The sequence below is a fragment of the Medicago sativa genome, chromosome 5 (assembly GCF_051527215.1).
Source record: "Medicago sativa cultivar Bolivia chromosome 5, Bolivia_mono, whole genome shotgun sequence".
NCBI classification, from domain to species: Eukaryota; Viridiplantae; Streptophyta; class Magnoliopsida; order Fabales; family Fabaceae; genus Medicago; species Medicago sativa.
This window is the reverse complement of record NC_140753.1, coordinates 53,792,795-53,803,796: the sequence shown is the minus strand read 5'-3', so window position 1 is coordinate 53,803,796 and position 11,002 is coordinate 53,792,795. Positions and strand designations below refer to the sequence as shown.

Sequence of the window (11,002 nt, the reverse complement as noted above, 5' to 3'; positions counted from 1 at the left end):
CCATTATGAAGTGCGCATTAAAACTTTGTCCCTAAGAATGTAAGGGAGATTTTTAAATGAAAAAGAGGGAACTTTGGAGATATGGGTTAAGAGGGAAAAGAGAAATTTCTCACCTTATTTGAGATAGTATTTTTGTTTGTGTTATCATGAGGTTAGATGAATCAAACGATAAGGAAAAATGAAAACAGAGCAAAAGCAAAAATGAAATTCTGGTTAATCTTATAGTCATTGTTGTTTGTTTCGATCAATCATCATCAATATTTCCATGCATTGAAGTCTGGTTTTTATTTTTAATATTATCCAGTCTGGTTTCTGGTTGAGTTGAGTCAAAGAAACCTCGGAGTCATTCTGCATTTCATTCCTTATTTGATTTGTAAATTTTATCACTAAAAAACCTCCCTGATACATTCTGCATTTCATTCCATATTTGAGTTGTAATCAATTCTTTTAGTCTTGTTTAAATTACAAATCAAATAAGGAATGAAATGCAGAATGTATCGGGGAGGTTTTTTAGTGATAAAATTTACAAAGCATCAGCTTTTGTTTGTCTTGTGGGGAGCGTTGATCAATGTTAAATGACACGATTAGTAGTACCGTTTAACTTAAAAGGGAAGAATTCCTGTTTTGTGCTATGGGAATCAAAAACTTAAAATAGTAGAATTCGTTTTGTTGTGGGATTTGATGAATATGATGAATTAAAAGTGGGATTTGATTAAACAGAGGATGATGGTAGGGTTTGTTTTTATTTTTAATATTATACAACAATTAAAATCAGGTACAATTGATTGAATTGTTCTTTATGGTTAATTAAAGTTAGAAATGATGTATCTTTCTGTTTTTTATATTAATATAATTGTTTATTGTGAATCTATACTAGTATTTGAATGATGATGAAATGATATAGTTTGATTTGATTTAATAATATACAAGTAGAACTATACTAGTATTTTAATTGAAAAAGAGAAAAAAATGTTAGTAGTAGTTAAAGGTTTATATGGATGAATTGATTTAAATGTTGAGAATATGCAGGAACAGTTGTTAAGGAAATGTTCAATCTGTTCTGTTTCTGTTCCTATACTCTGCCAAATTGATGAAAAAAAAAGCTCTATGATTGGTGTATATGGCTATGTGCCTATGTTAGGATTGTTTAGTTTGGAATTGTGCGTGTGTTCGTGCGTCCGCGTACGCACGTGCACGCATGTTTGCACTAATTGATTATAGGTGGTCTCTAAGATGACCAATTGAATCACAGGATGAGAAGTCATTAGTGAGGTTGAGGTAATTATGAGTTTATTAATAGTTGTCATAACAAAATTTCTATATATGCGATCTATAATCTATTTGGACATAAACTTATGCTAGTAAATGTGTTTAAATAAGTCATTCTAAACAGTTCAAAGCCAACAAATTCTCAATTGCAGTTATTTAAAAAATAATAAATATACAGATGTTGTATTTTGGTTACTGGTTGACTTTCATTGTTATTTTTTGTTTTCCGTTCTTTCTTGTATTCTACCTTATACCTTATTTAGCGAAAAATAGATAATTAATAATAACCTAGTTTATAATAGATGGATTTATAGCGAATAACTTATAAGTTAATTTACAATATATAATGGATAAGTGAGTTGATTGAATTTGTAGTGTTTGATAAAATTATCGGTTGACCTAAGTTATACATATTTTTTTAGTGAACCTAACTTATAGATATGAAATCACATAAAAATTAGGGTTAAATATGTTTCTGGTCCCTGTATAATACCAATTTTTCCTTTTAGTCCCTCTAAATCTTTCCTTCAACTTTTAGTCCTTATAAGATTTTCAATTGCTACTTTTGATCCCTATTTGAAGTTAATTTTTGTATTTTTAATGAAATTGTGCAGAAATGTGTACAATATTGTAAAAATACTCCAAAAAAAATAGAATTTTTTAACAAAACATAAATTAAATATGAATTTTTAACCGCCAAAAATATAAAAATTCATATTTGATTCATGCTTTGTTAAAAAATTTTATTTTTTTGGGACAGATTCTTATAATATTATAAATTTTCAGCAAAATTTTATTCAAAATATGAATTCTACATATGAGTTTACTTTAAATGAAGGACCGAAAGTGAAGATGAAAAACTTTTGGAATACTAAAAGTTGAAGAATTTTTTTGGAGGAACTAAAACAAAAAGTTTTTTTTTTTGTTGAGGAAAAGTAAACTCATAGCATTTCATTTAAAATAATATTGTCAATACAATGAGGAGGGGAGAGAAATATATTTGGGCTAGACTGAAATACAGACGCTCTAGCAAGATTGTGAGCGGCTCTATTAGCTTGCCTACGAATAAAAGCTAGTTTAAAGCTAGCATGAGCAGAGAGATATGACCTGCAACTAGTAACAATAGTACCTAGTTCATTTTCGTAGATACAACCACTAAGCACAGAATGAACTACGGATTGGTTATCACTCTCATATACAACGCGTTCAAAGCCTTTGTCAACAGCTACCTTCATAGCAATGAGGAGAGTTGTAGCCTCACATTCGATAACCGGGATAGTATAAGAAAAACACTCTGTATATGCTTGAACCAAATGTCCCGAGCTATCACGGAAACAAATGCCAACTCCAAAACAACCTTTGTCTGTGAAAAGGGCACAATCCACGTTACACTTAAGCCAATTTGGGGTAGGTTTCTCCCAAGATATTATAGGTGGTGGTGTATACGTATGATCTTGAGAGTGTTGGATGGCTTGAGTACACCAACGGAAGTCTTGGACTGCATCGATTGCTGCCCTGCATGTTGTAGAAACATTAAATGTTTTATGCTCCCAAAGTCCCTCGTTACGAGCGCGCCATATGCTCCATAGAAGTGCAACAAAACGTGATTTTTCTATTTCAGATAAACCTGCAAAAATTGAGAAAAACAACTCGGGTAGAGTATGAAATGACAACAACTTTTGCTCAATTTTTCTCCATAAGTTTATGGCGACCCAACAGTCTCGAGAGCGTGCACAACCAAAGAAAAGGTGCATCTCATCTTCTACCGCGTCATCACATAGTACACATGTCGTCGGGCAAGAGACTCCTCGACAATGAAGATTGAATCTAGTTGGAAGACATAGTCTAAGTAAGCGCCAACAAAAGTGCTTCATTTTTTGTGGTAATTGAAGCGACCAGACATCTTTCCAATTTCCATCAACTCGGGGGAGAGATTCATGGTCAGTGAGAGATATGCATAACTTATATGCTGATTTGACAGTATAACAACCACTTGGCGTAGATGTCCAAACAACTGAATCAGACAAAGCTCTGGAGTAGAGAGGGATTTTACAAATATCTGATACATCTTCTGTATTCATAATTGAGTTCAACAAGGTAAGATCCCAAGTATTTTGTTGGTGATCAAAGAGTTGTGAGACCGTCAAATGAGAGAGGTGATACAGTGATGGTGTTGTAGGCTTCATATTGTTACGAGTTCTAATCCACGGATCAGACCATACGTTGATACTTTTTCCGTCTCCAATTCTCCACCTATATCCAAGTGTTAACAGTGGAATGGTGCTCCATATACTCCTCCATGTATAGCTTGGATTATGACCAAGTTTGGCATCCAAAAATCCATTTCTAGGAAAATATTTAGCTTTGAGAACTCTGGTAAGAATAGAGGAAGAGTTGACATATTTATAAAGACCAAAAACATATTTAATCCTAAAAAAGTATATGTTTTACTGATACTTAAATTTTTTCAAGTAAGATATGGAACGGGTAGAAGTGAGATAAAAACAATGCGTTATATGTTAATGAATATAAACTATAAACGAATAAAAATAAGTTATATGTTTGTAAGATAAAAATGTTACCAAACAAATCTTTTTCTATCATATGAGTTTATAAGCTCAAAATTTTACATTGTCAAACAGTCAACCTTATTTTGTAGCCATCATTCCTCATTAAACCGAACAATGATTTTTATTCTTTTTTAAGCTTCTTTTTATATCATCCAAATACTACAAATCTCTTTTAGTTTCTTATTTTAATCAAAATTCGTTTACTAAAAGTGTGCTACTTCTATCCATTGTTTGTTTAAACACGTGGGAAGATTGTTGTTTCAACACAATATTGAACTCAGTTAACTAGATGTGTGTACATCCAAATTTCACATAATAAAGTATTTTGTTTAAAAAAATTAAATAAAGTACTTTAAAGTTGTACATACATAGTTGATTATGTACTTTCTTTTACATTACATCACCAAGTTTTTATAGTACATAAAATTTTTGTACATCGGTTTAAGAGACAAAACTCTATTTTGTTGTAAGAGAGAATATTAGAATGTGAGAACTTGGAAAACATTTATTTAAGGGGAAATCTTGGAATACATTGTTGTTTAGAGATCTTATGAATATGGAGATAGAATATATGTGGAAATGAATTTTATGGTGGCATTTAGCATGCACAAATGAAACTTTTTTGGTATGGTGCACAAATGACAAAATTACCATTGATTTAATATTAAACAATTCAATGGCCAAGATTGCACACCTGGTACTTGAATAGTAGGTATTTTCGAATATTCTTCAAAATTGCAGAAATATCCTTTAACGTTAATGTAATTAAAATTATAAATTGCATAAATGTCCTTTCACATTAATGTAATTAAATTTGTAAATTGCATAAATATACCACGATGAACAACAAGCAGAACCAGATCTAAAATTCCCTCTTCTTGACACCGTCTTCTCCAGTTTGTTTAACAAAAAAATCCATACAAAAATCTTAGGATCTGAGTTAAGTTTTTTGTTTTGCTTTGAAAGGAACTAGATTGAGTTAAGTGTTGACAAAAAACATCCTTATTCCCATCTTTCCCAGATCTTCATCTTGTTTTTTTTCATTCTCCTTGTTATTGTTTATCTTAACAGCTCCTTGTTGATTCCTAGTGTAACAATGTTGAGCAACACGATTTGATTTGATTTGATATTCCTTAATTGCACTTAACTTTGATTAGAAAACATTTTATTTTGGATATTTCTCGTTTCTGGAATTTTTTTATATGTTCAATGATACAAAAAAATTGCTTGAAATCACAAGAAAATGTTATTTGGTTCATAATTATGTGTTCAAATTGAGTTTTTGATGTTAAAATGGCTTGAAGTTGTGAGTTTTTTGTTCCGGGTTACATGGGTTTTTAACAGGGTCGTTATGACCCGTCTGGAGCTTGAAGAAGCAGAATTACATAAAGAAAAAAAACAAAAAATTCACCTGTAGTTGTGAGTTTTTTGTTCCGGGTTACATGGGTTTTTAACAGGGTCGTTATGACCCGTCTGGAGCTTGAAGAAGCAGAATTACATAAAGAAAAAAAAACAAAAAATTCACCTGTATTAGAGAACGAGTCGAACCCCCGACCTCACCAAATTCAAAGAGCAAAACTTACCAAATGAACCACACGCACTATTGATTATAATAGGCATTTTGGTTTTATTTAACTAGTGGTAACTAGTGTAATGTTGTTTTTATTTTATTTTTTTGACAAAATGTTATTTTTATTTAATAAGTCATTAGGGGTATGTTTGGTTGTGAGAATAGAAAAATACGTTAGATAGAGCAAGAGAAATTTGATTCAAAAATAAAAGAGAGAAATACATTCAGATTTAGAGAGAAATACTTATCATGATTCAAAATACTTATCATTGATTAAATTAGATTAGTGAATGTTTAATCCTTATCATTGATTAAATTAAATTAAATTAAATTTTTTGGTACAAAATTATTGCTTAAATTCACTAATCTAATTATGATTTTTATTTTAATACACAAATTAAGTATCTTGTTCCATAATTATAATGTTTTCCTCAAAAAAAAAAAAAGTATCTTGTTCCATGCGAAAGTAAGGAAAAATAACGGTGGCAGATTTCTTTTTATGAGAATAGTTGGAAAAAAATTGTTGCTTGTTATTACGTTTTTTTTTAACGTTGTCTCTATTAATCGAGTTAAGGTCACGAGCACGCTCGTTGTTGTGTTATACACACTCAACATATATATTTTTAATTAATTAAAGAAAACAATTGAATATAACAAACCTTATCATGTTCCCTCAAAAAACGACTCTTAGTTATCACATAGAGCAAAGTCAAAAACGACTCTTATCAGTTATCACATAGAGCAAAATAAAAAACGACACTTAGCATGCACAAATGAAACTTTTTGTGTATGGTGCACAAATTGCAAAATAAATCAAAATACATACAATAGCCAGTTTTCCAGGTTTTATTGAGTTTTTGACATTGACCCCTAATGTTGTGTTTAATATTATTATAGACACACCACAATAGTTTTGATTATTGCACATTTGCCCTGTACATAATATACTTTTCTATTATACAATTTGTAAGTTTAAATAACTAAACAACTTATATTTTTTTCCCTAAATTTTATTTTACGCAAAGTAAATAATAATTATGAGTGTTAATTTATCTTCTTTATTAATTCTGGGCATTAACAACATTAATTTACCTTCTTTATTTCAAAGTTTTATTTAACCATTGAAATTTACTCATTAATTTTGAATGTTATTCTGAAAAAAAGTGTTGGGATTCATCTTCACAATCTTATCAACCCAGAAATTAAAAGCTAGAGAAAATCTCAAATTGATTATTTCTTTACCATTAATACAAATTTCATACAAGGAATTTAACAAATTGCTAATCTCAGCAACAACTCTAGATATGAAGCTTTTGTCAAAAAAAACTGTAGATATGAATCTCTTGCTTCCCATTCCCATATGTTACGCGAATTGATAAAAAAAATGGTAAAAATTAAATTAATGTAGAGTTTCCGCCGTCCAAACTCCATTTCTTCCTTCAAATCTCGTGGTTATAAAATTCGTATAAAGTATTCAAAGTTTGAAGAAATTGAGCTCTCAATTGTTTCAGTTTTACCTATAACCCATATTTTGTTGTACAGTTTGAGATTTCTGGTGAGAATAATTAGTTCTCAAATTGATATGGGTTTCATAGATGCTGAATCGAAACTGTTACAGCGAAAAGTAGTCAATTCGGTGATATAGAAAGAATCAAACACGTTTTTTTTTCTTCTCAAAAGAACCCTAAAAAATAAAATATGTGATTAGCTTGTGTATTTGAAAAATAAGCCTGTGCTTTCTTCATGTCATTCAATTCCGATCTAAACTGCATAAAAATCGTTGACTTTCATTATGTACCAAGGTGGATCCGGTCGGGTCGATTCGCGGGTCAAAAAAACCCATTTAAAAGACTACGGGCGAAGAAGATGAGTTTAAAAAAAAACATAAAAATATTCCCATCACATGACTCGAACAGGCGACCAAAAAAACATAAAAAAAAAAACATAAAAATATTCCCATCACATGACTCGAACAGGCGACCTATATCACATGACTCGAACAGGCGACCTATTAAAAATATTCCCATCACATGACTCGAACAGGCGACCTATATCACATGACTCGAACAGGCGACCTATGACAGAATAACCCATAAACAACACCAACTTCACCACGCATTGAATTATTCATTTAATCGATTTTTATTATACTTATTTCCTATTACCGGTTTTGAATTGTAAGCAAATATCAATGATTTAATTCATTTAATTTTGGGTTTCTATATAAAGCAAGTCAAAATAAAATTTATCTGAACACACATGATAAATTTAAAATAAAAAAAAAACAATATTAAGTGATGTGATTAAATTATTATTTTTAAAAAAATTATCGTCGTTGTTGTGTGTGTCCGAATTTTTTATTTGGGTTTGTGTTCAACTAAGTATTTCTCTTCTATATAAATAATTCAACAGTTGAATAAGACCAAAGAGGATTAAGAACGACAATTTTTGTTTTAATCGTCGGATGAATGGTCTTCCTAGTTGCCTATGTTTGTGTGGGGATAGTTTGTCGAATCGATTTGTCTATAAGATTATGATAGGAAAAATGCCAGTTCTTATTTCTTTCATAGTGTATTTAGGACAGCTTCTTCCATGGACCAGTTGGTCAATATGTTCCACCACGGATCAGTTTTATTAGATTCTTTGAACCATCAGATTAAGCATCCCATTGGAGTTATTGTGTTGCATTTCACACTATATTTATTTCTTTCCTTCTTTTGTCATTCTTCTCCTCAATTTAAAAAAAAAAAATAACATATTTGTTCCAATTTATTGTATTTATTTATTTCCTTATATAAACAATTAAAGAAAATAATGAAATTAATATTGTCTTTCTTTTGAGTTTCATAACATCATTCTCTACTTGTTTTTTTATCATACCAATGTTTTGTTCAACGTAAGTAACATTTCTCTAAAAGTATGAATTAATCAAACTTTTTTTTTCATTTGAATCTGCAAAATTTATTAAGCAACGGAAGGGTGCAAGCTGCACAATAACCAATCGCGCAAGCAAAACGAAACAAACCAACACAAACAAGGGTGTCGTATATAAGCGGAACACCTGACCCAAACCACACCAAAACAAACCCAAAAGAGCCAAACAAAAAGAAAAACTCAGCCTCCTAAAGTAAGTGACTGATGCAAAGGTATACAAAGACCCAAAAACTATCCGAAAAGGCAGCCGGACAAGAACAATGACCCCCTACGCATAACGCCGCATCAAACCCAGCCCCCAAGCACACCAACACGTGCTGAACCGCACCACAGAAGCTGCTGGCAGCAGCAAACACCAGCTGACAGCAGGTGCACACAGCAGCAGCCGCACCTAACAGAAGGCAGCACCCACCTAAACAGCAAACAGAACCTGCGAACAACACAAAAAAACCAGCACAGCAGACATAACCGCATGACAGCAGCAAATGAGTGATTATACCTTTGTATGCATATTCATATATTCATCCTGCTAGCTGCTCAACATAAGGCTAGCTATAACAAAATGAACATTCAACTATTCATCTCGTATCTAACAAACTGAAGGATATCAAAAAGCAAAGCCACACAAATTTATCAAAAGTGATAGATCCATACCTTTCTCAAAACCATAGACTTATACAGTCTCTAGTCAAACACAACTTCTTGAAGGGGGTGTTGGTACTGAACAAAAAAATGCAACAACATAACAATGAAGGAAAAGAACATTCAAGGAAAATGAATTAGGTATGGGATAGAGATACACATAAGTGATGCACGTGGACATATTAGTTACCTTTCAGCTTCATGATGACCTTAAATCTTTGTCAATTTTTTTTGCAATTATAACCACATTTTTGGGAGATATATTTGGGTCAAATAATGGCAACAGGTAGGCTTCCAATGCATTACCATGCTCTTCAAGAAACAATAAGTTACTAAGAAGTGCAAAGTAATGTCAATGTAAACACTTAAATCCTTAAATCCTTGAATATTTTGTGACTCTGAATTCTCTCAACAATTCCAATCACAATCAGCAACGACATCTTCATCCCCTATATATCAAGGCCCATAAACAATAAATAAATTAGGAGAAAAAAGTTAACAAAATGCAATAGTAACCAGCCCATATTTTTTCGAAGTAATGAACTCTTTCTACACTTGATGCTCAAACCTTACTAAAGATTAAACCATATTGAAAAGTAAAGAACATGCTCAAGTTAAAAATCTGCTCAAAGGTTAACCTAGTCTCTAATAATAAAGTCTAGTAAGCTTCTTCAAAAAAATAGTCTTCTAACCAAATCCAAACCATATGCATCACAAACTCAAAAATTAAACAAGTTTTATACATCATCTTCATATTCATTCTCCAAATGACAAGTAGATTCCAAAATTAGTACTAAATCCATGAAAATTCATTTTCTAAAAAAAATCACTTCTATAGAAACAATCATATTTAACCAGATTTAAATTAAGTTAATCAACCAAAAATAGAAGCAATCATATATAAGCTTGTCAAAGACTGAAAATTTGAAATTATAATCAACACTTACAACATTACAGAGAAGTGAATAGAGAACCATACCTGAGTAGTTTCTATATCCTTTTTTTTTTTTTGTTATCACCTAGTGTCTGCTTTAATAACCTCACTACATCCTTGAAGTAGCTCAACTGTGTTAGAAGATTGATATGAAAAGTGAAATAATAATCATTGAATTACACATTAAACCAAAACAATTTGGCTCATTTGGGCATATCAAGAGCAATAACAACAATCGTCAAACATGGTCATATCAACAACAATAACAACACATTAGTACCAATTTTGGGCCCAAAAAAAATCTCCAATTGCATAATCACAAAATCAACACATGCATGCTACGTGAGAAATGATTTAGGGTTTTCCAAGTGAGAAGTGATTTGGGGCTTTTCTGAAGGATTGGCCATGGTTATGGATGGTGATTTGCGGTGATGATGGACGATGAAAGAAGATTTTCCATGGTTATGGTGAATGATTTGCGATAAAAGAGGAGGGATGGGGAATGGTTTCTCACTTTCTCTGGTGTTATGGTCGATGGAAAAAGTGATAAGAGGAAAAATGATTATTATTTGTGGTGGATTCTAGGGTGAGGGTTCAATCAAGTCCCTCACCGGTGGAGCACCAAAAACTCATCATTGGATTGAATCAATGGTTTAGATTATTTGAAAATAAAAGAGAGAACATCTATTTATTTTCACAGACAATTATGTCCATATCTCCTCTACAACTTCTTTTTTCTTTTCACGCATATCCTCTCCATGTTGAGAAGTTGCAGCCTTGTAGATCTAGTGTGTGGTTTTCTTTCTTCTCAGTGAGACCAAGTGAGAACCATTTTCATCAAACAATAATACATGATTATAATCGAATTGAGGGTGAAGAACCAAACAAATTCATGTCGATAGCCACTCATAAAAACAAATCGTAGTCAAAAGCCCGATTGCATAATCATCCACAATCATTCAAATTAACTGCATCATTCAATTAATTAGTGGTCATTTTCTTCTCTAGTCATGGCGGTAATGGTTGAAATTTAGTTGAAGCAGTTGGTCCAATTTAAACCTATATTCTACCTTGGCTATTAAA

General features: G+C 31.6%; 1 long non-coding RNA gene across 2 annotated transcripts; it reads right to left on the bottom strand.

Moving 5' to 3' along the window:
• Window positions 1-8,343: 8,343 nt before the first annotated feature.
• Window positions 8,344-10,492, bottom strand: LOC146923026 (uncharacterized). Of its 2 annotated transcripts, XR_015012681.1 has the most exons (3): window positions 9,965-10,492; window positions 9,176-9,434; window positions 8,344-9,063 (listed from the first exon to the last, which is right to left on the bottom strand). It is a non-coding gene; the product is annotated as an uncharacterized LOC146923026 (long non-coding RNA). The 2 variants fall into 2 exon arrangements; XR_015012680.1 differs by having other exon boundaries at window positions 8,344-9,434; window positions 9,965-10,482.
• Window positions 10,493-11,002: the final 510 nt, after the last annotated feature.